A 14446-nucleotide genomic window follows, 5' to 3' on the forward strand; every position below is an offset into this window, starting at 1 on the left:
TAGGTGTCTGTGGCTGAGGAATAAATAATCAATGCGGGAGTAAACCTTATGGGGATGGGAGTAATAGGAGTAATCCCGTCCTGAAGGGTTAAGGATTCTCCAGGAGTCGGCCATTTGCATCGTGTGGAGTAATTGTTTGACGCGTCGGTATTTAGATGCGACAAATCTAGAGGATTGGGATGAGGTGTCAGTATTAGGGTCCATTGTCCAGTTAAGATCGCCTCCCAAAACCACGACACCCTGCATCAAGGAGTCTAGCTTCGGAAGGAAGGAATTAAAGAAGGATAGTTGGGCCTGGTTAGGGGCATAGATCACAGCAAAGGTGAATGTTTGCTCAGAGATTTTGCAGGTCAATATAAGGAATCTACCCGGGGCTACTCTATATACGGCCACATCCGAGACATGTAAATCCCTGGAAAAAACAATAGCCACTCCCTTGGATTTGCTGCCAGGGGTATTACTGTAGAACGCTGTTGGAAAGTAGCGGTTGGTGATAGAGGGGTTGCGGATCCCAACCTTAAAGTGGGTCTCCTGTACTAATGCCACGTCTGTTTTTTCTGACCTTAACAGACGTAGAAGACTGGATCTCTTCTCCGGAGAATTGAGTCCACGTGCATTGAGGGACAGTACTTTAATCTTCCCTGGGGTGCTCATGGTGGAATAAAGTAGAACACGTTCCTAGAAGCCTCAAAGTGGAGGGAGGGGGAGGGGGAAGAAAGAAGAGTAAACATGGAAGAAGAAAAAAAAGAGAAAGAGTACAATAACAATGTAACAACATCAGCAAAGAACCCGCGGGAGAGAGACTGAACCGTAATCTCGTCAGTCTCCCCACCGACAAATAGTCAAAGGCGGGTATTATAGGGGGGGGAAATAGGGGTGCACCGCTACCCGAACCATAGTAACAGCAATAACATGTTTAACTGACACATGGAGACAAAGGGGGGGGGGGGGGGGGAGTAAAGAGGGTGGGTGGCCAGGGGAGGGACAGGGACAGTAATCAATGCCCCCGTCCTCTCCCATCGCCAGTCAGCATATGGAGGAATGTTAACTAATCATCAAAACCCTCCTCAAACCACTGGAAAAGACACTGAACCTCGTCGTGTCTCATCCGAGGACGGGAACCATCCTCCCACATCCCCCCATCCGCATATCCTCCCGTCGAGGGGAAAGTCAATAACAATCAGAAAGTTCTTTTACAGCTAGGTGGTCTTGGATGAGGCTGTAGATGGCTGGGATCTCCTCCCAGTGCTTCGGACCTCTTGCCATGGTTCCCCGTTAGAAGCCCGCTTGGGGGGAGGTATATCTGAAAGAGGGAATTCCCAGTCCGGTATAGACATCTTTGGGAGGCCCAAGGAAGAACAGAAGGGAGCGAGGCCCGTGTGGGAAGACAGGGTGTACCATTTCCCGGAGGAGCAGGCTTGAAGGTGAAAGGGGAATCCCCAGCGGTAGCGAATCTGACGTTTCCGGAGTTCGTCAGTCAGGGGCTTTAGGGATCTCCGCTGTTGCAGCGTGTACCAGGATAGGTCCTGATAGAGGCTTATGGAGTTGCCATTGAAATCAATACTGTCAAGTTGTCTGGCTTTAAACATGATTTCCTCCTTCTGGGTGAAGTAGTGGAGCCGGCAGATAACATCACGAGGCCGGTCAGTGGCGAGGCCCCGCGGTTTGAGGGCCCTGTGAGCTCTATCGAAAGTGATGACATTATCCGAGTCTGCTCCTAGTAGTTCGTTGAATATCTTGGACAGGGCGTCTACTAGCCCAGATTGAGGAACCTCTTCTGGAAGACCTCGGACTCGGATATTATTCCGTCTGCCTCTGTTATCGATGTCCGTCAGCCTGGATTGTAAAGCTCGGATTTCTTTGGACTGAGCAAGGACAGAGTCTCTCAGCTGGGTCACACAGGAATCGTTGGCCTCCCGGTCCTCCTCCAAGGCAACCACTCTGTCAGAAAGGTGTGTAATATCGCTTTTAATGGAGGCGAGCTCGTTCCTAATGGTTTCTTGAAGGTCTTGCTTCGTAGGAAGGGCCTTCATAAAGGTCAGGATATCCCGGAGTTCGCGACTGCTCGCGGTCGTAAGGTCAGCCATATCGTCAGCTGGAGTCGAGGTCGGAGAGGCTGTGGGAGAGATAGATGGTCGGGGAGGGGAACGGCTCTCCATCTGGGGGGATAAAGTGGGGTGAAGGAAGGGCCTCAGGTCAGCTTGAGATCTCGTGACTTTTCGTGGTTGGTTGCTTTTGCCCCGTTTAGAGTATCTCGAGGTACGTCTCATATTCCGGAAAGGGAACCGAAGGGAGGATGTTTGCAAGTAGGTCAGGTGTGTCAGATACAGCAGGAAACATATGGCGACATGGCTCTTAGGAAGCGGTCATCCCCCGTGGCCTGTTTTCAGGTGCACATCAAATAGCTTCGGGTAGAGTAGGGTGGAACAGGGGGCCCGGATAAAGCATGGCGGTATATTAGCTACAGGCAGCAAGAAGGCAGGATCCGGACGCCGAAATGCTCTTATAAATGTGGACCTGCTGGCGGTCAATCTCTGGTATAGCACGCGTGGAACCACGTCTCGGGTCTGGACTGGGCAGTGTCTGGCGGCTCCCCTCAGCGGGGGATGGGGTCTGCGGTTGGGAGCAGGAGGGGGGGGGGGGTGTCCCCAACTGGGGTTAGAGTCAGCTACAGCGTGCCCCAATGTGCAGGTGGGATGTTTGTCCTGCCGTGACAGGTCCTGCCTCTGTTTCTGACCTCTGTGGGGGAGCAGTGAAAAGGGGGATAGTGTGTGGCTTTAGAGCCCCTCAGCCACAGTGTAGCAGGCTTGAGTGTCCTTGTTGCTGGTCCCGGCTCCGGCCTAGTTGTGAGGCCTCAGGTTATTGCGGCTCTGGAGAACGGGATATAGGGCTAGGGAGGTGTAGGGAGAGTCAGCCACTCAACTTACCCCGTCGCCCGCGTCCGATCCCGTCTCCCCCCTGCCAGCGAGTCAGTGGTGCGTGCTCCGAGCGCCCCCGTCCGAGCGCGAACCGTCCGCTGCGCCCGTTAGTGTAGCTCCGGAGGCTCTGGGGGTCCCTTGTTGACCAGCGTCCCCAGGCAGTGCAGGCATATAGTGGGTGTCGGAATGGGTCCCCAGCCGCGGTCAGCGGCGGCGCTGGGAGAGACGGAGTAGCAGGGATCTGTGCCCGCGTGACCCGTGCAGCCGCGGGAGTTTCTCTGCCTCGTCTCGCGTCAGGAGACCCAGCGTTTATGGGTGGTGCAGGTTAGTGGCGGGTGTCGAGGCGGGTTCTCTGTCCGCAGTCAGCGGCAACGCAGGCCCCGATGTCTCTGTATTTCTCTCGGCCCGGTCCGGGAGCCCCCGAAGCCACCACCGATGCACGGTGTAAATCGAGGCCCCGGATTTGTCCGTCTCGTAGGCCGCAATCCGCGGGAGCAGTTAAAACTGCTCCCCGACTCCGCGGCTCGAGCAGGAACGTTCCGGTGGTATTGAGGGAGACAGGGGGAGCTGATATGGGTCGTTGAAGGTCCAAAAGTGGGCTATTTGATCCTACAAAGGCCCCGTTTTGCAGGAGCTCTTGAGATGCACGTCTATCTCTCTCAGCAGCTAGGCCACGCCCCCGTGGTATTATTATTATATAGGAGAGAGGGGACCGTACAGTGATATATGAGGAGGAATAACACAGCTCCCGGCACACGCTGATATGTGGTATTATTATTATACAGGGGAGAGGTGACCGTACAGTGATATATGAGGAGGAATAACACAGCTCCCGGCACACGCTGTGACAATGCTAAATTCCTTTGTCGTATAAACAACCCTTTATGAAGCTAAGAACACTGTACGCTGTTTACTTAAGAAGTACCGTAATGGTACGCTATCTGCGTAGCGATCGCTCAGCCGTAGGCGAGACGCTCAAGCGTCACGTTCGCTCACGGCCCAGTGATCACAGGACACGTTATTGGTTATGTCTAGGGGAATGATTCGCTGTAGCGTAGCATACGCTCGAGACCACGAGGAGGTCGCCAGCGATGCAGACGCTCACAACACTATACCTTTATGATAAAACCTTATACCAATGAAATACACTGAATACCTTAATGTGAGTACAGGGTGTAAGTGCAACCTTGTGTAACCTGACTAACTACAAAGCTGCTTGAGCGTCACCGACGCTCAAGTGAACACTTATCACTATAGAAAATACACAGATGCTGGTTTAGGTTCCAAGGCCTATTAACTGTATTATGTCTAATATACTTGTAAAAGGGGATAACAGTACAAATGATACACTACAATATAACAGAGACTTCCTAACCACAGAACTAAACAATAAATACAAAAAGACAATACTACACTGACCTAAATGCAATACAGTACAATACTATAATACTATGAGAGATATAAGAGAAAAGAGGAGAGAGAGAGATAGAGAGAGAGAAATTGGCTCACAGAAAGACAATGATTACGGAGAGAAACTTACGCACAAAGGGTATGATCGCCTGCGCCTCGATATCCAGCTCCCGGCTATCAGCAGATAACCGTTGATGAGAGAGTGAGAGCTGGATGTGGTCGGCCTGCCTATTTATGCCCCACACACAATGCAATCTCCTGGTCCTACAATCCCATTGTCCATTGGCCGAAGGAATTCGGCCCTGTATCATAACAAAAGGTCATAGGGTGATTCATACAGGTGGGCTGTGACGATTTCCAACAGCTCAGGTGGGTGGGAAACTGGGTTTCCCGCCGCATACCTGAGTATGTGTAATTAATAGAAATGGACATAAACTTCTTATGTCCATAACTATTCGCACGAGCGATTAATACGCTCCAAACCAACACCGGAATATTGCTAATTAAATACTCTTCCGATGGGTACCAAACACTGCTGTATGATTCCTGTTAGACCCTTCGTACGATATAAAGAGGGATTCCTCAGCTCTGGGACATTGTATTTTAACCAAACTTTCAGAATCTATCAAAGGGACCATGATCTATAAACTACATTAATTGTGAAAATATGTAACGAATGAGTCGCACGCTACGACTACATAAACTCTACCGTAAATACGCATACCGCGCCTGCGAGTGCACGTTATTGCGGGTATGCGAATCCACGGGAGAGCGCATGCACGCGCAGCGCGGACCAGTGTGCGGTGCAAATATGGCAACGTGCATTGAGACATTTTTCTGACTTTGACAGTTGATATGTGGTATTATTATTATATAGGGGAGAGGGGACCGTACAGTGATATATGAGGAGGAATAACACAGCTCCCGGCACACACTGATATGTGGTATTATTATTATATAGAGGAGAGGGGACCGTACAGTGATATATGAGGGGGAATAACACAGCTCCCGGCACACACTGATATGTGGTATTATTATTATATAGTGGAGAGGGGACCGTACAGTGATATATGAGGAGGAATAACACAGCTCCCGGTACACACTGATATGTGGTATTATTATTATATAGAGGAGAGGGGACCGTACAGTGATATATGAGGGGGAATAACACAGCTCCCGGCACACACTGATATGTGGTATTATTATTATATAGGGGAGAGGAGACCGTACAGTGATATATGAGGGGGAATAACACAGCTCCCGGCACACACTGATATGTGGTATTATTATTATATAGAGGAGAGGGTACAGTACAGTGATATATGAGGGGGAATAACACAGCTCCCGGCACACACTGATATGTGGTATTATTATTATATAGGGGAGAGGGGACCGTACAGTGATATATGAGGGGGAATAACACAGCTCCCGGCACACACTGATATGTGGTATTATTATATAGGGGAGAGGGGACCGTACAGTGATATATGAGGGGAATAACACAGCTCCCGGCATACTGATATTTGGTATTATTATTATCTAGGGGAGAGGGGACCATACAGTGATATATGAGGGGGAATAACACAGCTCCCGGCACACGCTGATATGTGGTATTATTAGTATATAGGGGAGAGGGGACCGTACAGTGATATATGAGGGGGAATAACACAGCTCCCGGCACACACTGATATGTGGTATTATTATTATATAGGGGAGAGGGGACCGTACAGTGATATATGAGGAGGAATAACACAGCTCCCGGCACACGCTGATATGTGGTATTATTATTATATAGGGGAGAGGGGACCGTACAGTGATATATGAGGGGGAATAACACAGCTCCCGTCACACGCTGATATGTGGTATTATTATTATATAGGGGAGAGGGGACCGTACAGTGATATATGAGGAGGAATAACACAGCTACTGGCACACGCTGATATGTGGTATTATTATTATATAGGGGAGAGGGGACCGTACAGTGATATATGAAGGAGAATAACACAGCTCCCGGCACACTCTGATATGTGGTATTATTATTATATAGAGGAGAGGGGACCGTACAGTGATATATGAGGGGGAATAACACAGCTCCCGACACACTGATATGTGGTATTATTATTATATAGGGGAGAGGGGACCGTACAGTGATATATGAGGGGGAATAACACAGCTCCCGGCACACACTGATATGTGGTATTATTATTATATAGGGGAGAGGGGACAGTACAGTGATATATGAGGGGGAATAACACCGCTCCCGGCACACGCTGATATGTGGTATTATTATTATATAGGGATGAGGGGACCGTACAGTGATATGAGGGGGAATAACACAGCTCCCGGCACACGCTGATATGTGGTATTATTATTATATAGGGGAGAGGGGACAGTACAGTGATATATGAGGGGGAATAACACCGCTTCCGGCACACGCTGATATGTGGTATTATTATTTCTCTAACGTCCTAGTGGATGCTGGGGACTCCGTCAGGACCATGGGGAATAGCGGGCTCCGCAGGAGACAGGGCACATCTAAAAAAGCTTTTAGGTCACATGGTGTGTACTGGCTCCTCCCCCCATGACCCTCCTCCAAGCCTCAGTTAGGTTTTTGTGCCCGTCCGAGAAGGGTGCAATCTAGGTGGCTCTCTTAAAGAGCTGTTTAGAAAAGTTTTTTTTTAGGTTTCATTCAGTGATTCCTGCTGGCAACAGGATCACTGCAACGAGGGACTTAGGGGAGAGATCTCCAACTCACCTGCGTGCAGGATGGATTGGGATCTTAGGCTACTGGACACTGAGCTCCAGAGGGAGTCGGAACACAGGTCAGCCTGGGGTTCGTCCCGGAGCCGCGCCGCCGATCCCCCTTACAGACGCTGAAGAAGACGGCAGAACGGAGGTCCGGAAACAGGCGGCAGAAGACTTCACAGTCTTCATGAAGGTAGCGCACAGCACTGCAGCTGTGCGCCATTGTTGTCACACGGCTCACTGACCTAGTCACGGAGGGTGCAGGGCGCTGCTGGGGGCGCCCTGGGCAGCAATATAAGTACCTTATTGGCAAAATAAATACATCACATATAGCCATTAAGGCTATATGTATGTATTTTAACCCAGGCCAGTTCTTAAAAACCGGGAGAAAAAACCCGCCGAAAAGGGGGCGGAGCTTATTCTCCTCAGCACACAGCGCCATTTTCCCTCACAGAAAGGCTGAGGGGAAGGCTCCCATGCTCTCCCCTGCACTGCACTACAGAAACAGGGTTAAAACAGAGAGGGGGGCACTGATTTGGCGATATAAATATATATTAAATGCTATAAGGGAGGAACACTTTTATAAAGGTTGTCCCTGTATAATTATAGCATTTTGGTGTGTGCTGGCAAACTCTCCCTCTGTCTCCCCAAAGTGCTAGTGGGTCCTGTCCTCTATCAGAGCATTCCCTGTGTGGGTGCTGTATGTCGGTACGTGTGTGTCGACATGTATGAGAAAAATGTTGGTGAGGAGGCGGAGCAAATTGCCTGTAATGGTGATGTCACTCTCTAGGGAGTCGACACCGGAATGGATGGCTTACTTGTGGAAGTACGTGATCATGTCAACACGCTGCGAGCCGGTTGACGACATGAGACGACCGGCAAACAAATTAGTACCTGTCCAGGCGTCTCAGACACCGTCAGGGGCTTGTAAAAACGCCCATTTACCTCACGGACACTGACTCCAGTGTCGACGGTGAAGAAACAAACGTATTTTCCTTTAGGGCCACACGTTACATGTTAAGGGCAATGAAGGAGGTGTTACATATTTCTGATACTACAAGTACCACAAATAAGGGTATTTTGTAGGGTGTGAATAAACTACTTGTAGTTTTGCCTGAATCGGATAAATTAAATGAAGTGTGTGATGATACGTGGGGTTCCTCCGATAGAAAGTTATGGGCGGTATACCCTTTCCCGCCAGAAGTAAGGGCGAGTTGGGAAACACACCTTAGGGTGGATAAGGCGCTCACACGCTTATAAAACAAGTGGCGTTACCGTCTCCAGATACGGCCGCCCTCAAGGAGCCAGCTGATAGGAAGCTGAAAAATAGCCTAAGAAGTATATACACACATACTGGTGTTATACTACGACCAGCAATCGCCTCAGACTGGATGTGCAGCGCTGAGGGGGCTTGGTCGGATTTCCTGACTGAAAATTTTGATACCCTTGACAGGGACAAGATTTTATTGTCTATAGAGCATTTTAAGGATGCATTTCTATATATGCGAGATGCGCAGAGGGATATTTGCATTCTGGCATCAAGAGTAAATGTGATGTCCATATCTGCCAGACGAAGACACGACAGTGGTCAGGTGAGGCAGATTCCAGACGGCACATGGAAGTATTGCCGTATAAAGGGGCGGTCCATCGGACCTGGTGGCCATGGCAACAGCTGAAAAATCCACTTTTTGTTCCCCGAGTCACATCTCAGCAGAAAAGGACACAGTCTTTTCAGTCTCAGTCCTTTCGTCCCCATACGGGCAGGCGGGCAAAGGCCAGTCATATCTGCCCAGGGGTAGAGGAACGGGAAGAAGACTGCAGCAAGCAGCCCATTCCCAGGAACAGAAGCCCTTCACAGCTTCTGCCAAGTCCGCAGCATGACGCTGGGGCAGTACAAGCGGACTCAGGTGCGGTAGGGGGTCATCTCAAGAGTTTCAGCACGCAGTGGGCTCACTCGCAAGGGGACTCCTGGATCCTACATGTAGTATCCCAGGTGTACATTGGAAATTCGAGACGTCTCCTCCTCACAAGTTCCGGAAGTCTGTTTTACCAACGTCTACCTCCGACAGGGAGGCAGTATTGGAAACAATTCACAGGCTGTATTCCCAGCAGGTGATAATCAAAGTACCCATCCTACAACAAGGGAGGGGGTATTATTCCACACTATATTGTGGTACTGAAGCCAAACGGCTCGGTGAGATCTGAAATATTTGAACACTTACATACAAGCGTTCAAATCAAGATGGAGTCACTCAGAGCAGTGATAGCGAACCAGGAAGAAGGGGACGAGATGGTGTCACTGGATATCAGGGACATTTACCTACATGTCCAAATTTGCCCTTCTCACCAAGGGTACTTCAGGTTCGTGGTACAGAACTGTCACTATCAGTTCAGACGCTGCCGTTTGGATTGTCCACGGCGCCCCGGGTCTTTACCAAGGTAATGGCCGAAATGATGATTCTTCTTAAAAGAAACTTGGACGCTTTCCTGATAAGGGCAAGGTCCAGAGAACAGTTGGAGGTCGGAGTAGCACTATCTTTAATAGTTCTACGACAGCACGAGTGGATTCTAAATATTCCAAAATCGTAGCTTTTCCGAGGACACGTCTACTGTTCCTAGGGATGATTCTGGACACAGTCCAGAAAAAGGTGTTTCTCCCAGAGGAGAAAGCCAGGGAGTTATCCGAGCTAATCGGGATCCTCCTAAAAACAGGAAAAGTGTCAATGCATCATTGCACAAGAGTCCTGGTAAAAATGGTGGCTTATTACGAAGCAATTCCATTCGGCAGATTTCACGCAAGAACTCTTCAGTGGGATCTGCTGGACAAATGGTCCGGATCGCATCTTCAGATGCATCAGCGGATAACCCTATATCCAAGGACAAGGGTGTCTCTCCTGTGGTGATTACAGAGTGCTCATCTTCTAGAGGGCCACAGATTCAGCATTCAGGAGTGGATGCTGGTGACCACGGAGGCCAGCCTGAGAGGCTGGGGAGCAGTCACACAGGGAAAAATTTTTTCCAGGAAAGTGTGATCAAGTCTGGAGAATTCTCTCCACATAGATGGAGCTAAGAGCAAAATTATAAGGCTCTAAACTTAGCAAGACCTCTGCTTCAAGGTCAGCCGGTATTGATCCAGTGGGATAACATCACGGCAGTCGCCCACGTAAACAGAAAGGGCGACACAAGAAGCTGGAGGGCAGTGAAAAAACTGCAAGGATTTTTCGCTAGGCGGAAAATCATCTGATAGCACTGTCAGCAGTGTTCTCTCCGGGAGTGGACGACTGGGAAGCAGACTTCCTCAGCAGGCATGACCTCCACCTGGGAGAGTGGGAACTTCATAGGGAAGTTTTTCCGCATGATTGTGAGCCATTGGCAAAGACCAAAGGTGGAAATGATGGCGTCCCGCCCGAACAAAAAACGGGACAGGTATTGCGCCAGGTCATGAGACCTTCAGGCGATAGCTGTGGATGTCCTAGTAACACCGTGGGTGTAACAGTCGGTGTATGTGTTCCCTCCTCTGCTTCTCATAACCAAGGTATTGAGAATTATAAGACATAGAGGAGTATGAACTATACTCGTGACTCCGGATTGGCCAAGAGGGACTTGGTACCCGGAACTTCAAGAGATGCTCACAGAGGACTAAGGGCCTGGGGAGCTAAGAAGGGACTTGCTTCAGCAGGTACCATGTCTATTCCAAGACTTACCGCGGCTGCGTTTGACGGCATGGCGGTTGAATGCCGGATCCTGAAGGAAAAAGGCATTCCATAAGAGGTCATACCTACCCTGGTCAAAGCCAGGAAGGAGGTGACCGCACAACGTCATCACCACATGTGGTGAAAATATGTTGCGTGGGTGAGGCCAGGAAGGCCCCACGAAGAAAATTCAACTAGGTCGAATTCTACACTTCCTGAAAACAGGAGTGTTTTGAGCCTAAAATTGGGGTTCTTTAAGGTTTTAAGTTTCGGCCCTGTAGAATTTCTTCCGAAAAGAATTGACTTCAGTTCCTGAAGTCCAGATTGTCAAGGGAGTATTGCATATACACCCCTTTTTGTGCCTCTAGTGGCACCGTGGGATCTCAACATAGTGTTGGGATTCCTTAAAATCATATTGGTTTGAACCGCTCAAATCTGTGGATTTGAAATATATCACATGGAAAGTGAACAAGCTGTTGACCAATATCTCACATGGACAGTGACCATGCTGTTGGTCCTGGCCTCGGCCAGGCGATTGTCAGAATGGGCGGCTTTGTCTTACAAAAGCCCATATTTAAATTTCCATTCGGACAGGGCAGAACTGGGACTCGTCTCCAGTTTTCTTCCTAAGGGGGTGTCAGGTTTTTCACCTGAAACAACCTATTATGGTGCCTGCGGCTTCTAGGGACTTGGAGGACTCCAGGTTAATAGACGTTGTCAGGACCCTAAAAATATATATATATATATATATAGTTTAGGACGGCTGGAGTCAGAAAGTCTGACTTGCTGTTTATATTGTATGCACCCAACAAGATGGGTGCTCCTGCGTCTAAACAGACGATTGCACGTTGGATCTGTAGCACAATCCAACTTGCACATTCTGTGGCAGGCGTGCCACAGCCTAAATCTGTAAAGGCCCACTCCACTAGGAAAGTGGGCGCATCTTGGGCGGCTGCCCGAGGGGTCTCGGCATTACAACTTTGCCGAGCAGCTACGTGGTCAGGGGAGAACACGTTTGTAAAATTTTACAAATTTGATACTCTGGCTAAGGAGGACCTGGAGTTATCTCATTCGGTGCTGCAGAGTCATCCGCACTCTCCCGCCCGTTTGGGAGCTTTGGTATAATCCCCATGGTCCTGACGGAGTCCCCAGCATCCACTAGGACGTTAGAGAAAATAAGAATTTACTTACCGATAATTCTATTTCTCGTAGTCCGTAGTGGATGCTGGGCGCCCATCCCAAGTGCGGATTGTCTGCAATGCTTGTACATAGTTATTGTTACAAAAATCGGGTTATTCTTGTTGTGAGCCATCTTTCAGAGGCTACTTCGTTTTGTTATCATACTGTTAACTGGGTTCAGATCACAAGTGGTACGGTGTGATTGGTGTGGCTGGTATGAGTCTTACCCGGGATTCAAGATCCTTCCTTATTGTGTACGCTCGTCCGGGCACAGTACCTAACTGAGGCTTGGAGGAGGGTCATGGGGGGAGGAGCCAGTACACACCATGTGACCTAAAAGCTTTTTTAGATGTGCCCTGTCTCCTGCGGAGCCCGCTATTCCCCATGGTCCTGACGGAGTCCCCAGCATCCACTACGGACTACGAGAAATAGAATTATCGGTAAGTAAATTCTTATTTATATAGGGGAGAGGGGACAGTACAGTGATATATGAGGGGGAATAACACCGCTCCCGGCACACACTGATATGTGGTATTATTATTATATAGAGGAGAGAGGACCGTACAGTGATATATGAGGGGGAATAACACAGCTCCCGGCACACACTGATATGTGGTATTATTATTATATAGGGAAGAGGGGACAGTACAGTGATATATGAGGGGGAATAACACTGCTCCCGGCACACGCTGATATGTGGTATTATTATTATATAGGGAAGAGGGGACCGTACAGTGATATATGAGGGGAAATATCACAGCTCCCGGCACACACTGATATTTGGTATTATTATTATATAGAGGAGAGTAGACCGTACAGTGATATATGAGGGGGAATAACACAGCTCCCGGCATACACTGATATGTGGTATTATTATTATATAGAGGAGAGGGGACCGTACAGTGATATATGAGGGGGAATAACACAGCTCCCGGCACACGCTGATATGTGGTATTATTATTATATAGGGGAGAGGGGACCGTACAGTGATATATGAGGAGGAATAACACAACTCCCGGCACACACTGATATGTGGTATTATTATTATATAGGGGAGAGGGGACCGTACAGTGATATATGAGGGGGAATAACACAGCTCCCGGCACACACTGATATGTGGTATTATTATTATATAGGGAGAGGGGACCGTACAGTGATATATGAGGGGGAATAACACAGCTCCCGGCACACGCTGATATGTGGTATTATTATTATATAGGGGAGAGGGGACCGTACAGTGATATATGAGGAGGAATAACACAACTCCCGGCACACACTGATATGTGGTATTATTATTATATAGGGGAGAGGGGACCGTACAGTGATATATGATGGGAATAACACATCTCCCGGCACACGCTGATATGTGGTATTATTATTATATAGGGGAGAGGGGACCGTACAGTGATATATGAGGGGAATAACACAGCTCCCTGCACACGCTGATATGTGGTATTATTATTATATAGAGGAGAGGGGACAGTACAGTGATATATGAGGGGGAATAACACAGCTCCCGGCACACACTGATATGTGGTATTATTATTATATAGGGGAGAGGTGACCGTACAGTGATATATGAGGAGGAATAACACAGCTCCCGGCACACACTGATATGTGGTATTATTATTATATAGAGGAGAGGGGACCGTACAGTGATATATGAGAGGGAATAACACAGCTCCCTGCACACGCTGATATGTGGTATTATTATTATATAGGGGAGAGAGGACCGTACAGTGATATATGAGGGGGAATAACACAGCTCCCGGCACACGCTGATATGTGGTATTATTATTATATAGGAGAGAGGGGACCGTACAGTGATATATGAGGGGAATAACACAGCTCCCGCCACACGCTGATATGTGGTATTATTATTATATAGGGGAGAGGGGACCGTACAGTGATATATGAGGAGGAATAACACAGCTCCCGGCACACACTGATATGTGGTATTATTATTATATAGGGGAGAGGGGACCGTACAGTGATATATGAGGAGGAATTACACAGCTCCCGGCACACGCTGATATGTGGTATTATTATTATGTAGAGGAGAAGGGACCGTACAGTGATATATGAGGGGGAATAACACAGCTCCCGGCACACGCTGATATGTGGTATTATTATATAGTAGAGAGGGTACCGTACAGTGATATATGAGGGGGAATAACACAGCTCCCGGCACACACTGATATGTGGTATTATTATTATATAGGGGAGAGGGGACCGTACAGTGATATATGAGGGGGAATAACACAGCTCCCGGCACACGCTGATATGTGGTATTATTATTATATAGGGGAGAGGGGACCGTACAGTGATACAGGTTGAGTATCCCATATCCAAATATTCCAAAATACGGAATATTCCGAAATACGGACTTTTTTGAGTGAGAGTGAGATAGTGAAACCTTTATTTTTTGATGGCTCAATGTACACAAACTTTGTTTAATACACAAAGTTATTAAAAATATTGTATTAAATGACCTTCAGGCTG

The 14446-nt window shown here is 48.4% G+C and overlaps 1 protein-coding gene across 4 annotated transcripts in view; it reads left to right on the forward strand.

The window, feature by feature from the left end:
* LOC134983555 (zinc finger protein 585A-like) overlaps positions 1–14446 on the forward strand; it is a 226628-nt gene that overhangs the window by 97058 nt on the left and 115124 nt on the right. Inside the window, exon 1 of one of the 4 annotated variants that reach the window (XM_063949205.1) lies at positions 6291–6358. The exons of the other annotated variants lie outside the window; for them this stretch is intronic. The gene's annotated coding sequence lies outside the window, so the exon portion shown is untranslated. Of the gene's footprint in view, positions 1–6290; positions 6359–14446 lie in introns of those variants that run through there. 4 annotated transcript variants of the gene reach the window in all.

This window comes from Pseudophryne corroboree (genome assembly GCF_028390025.1).
Source record: "Pseudophryne corroboree isolate aPseCor3 chromosome 3 unlocalized genomic scaffold, aPseCor3.hap2 SUPER_3_unloc_18, whole genome shotgun sequence".
Classification (NCBI taxonomy): domain Eukaryota; kingdom Metazoa; phylum Chordata; class Amphibia; order Anura; family Myobatrachidae; genus Pseudophryne; species Pseudophryne corroboree.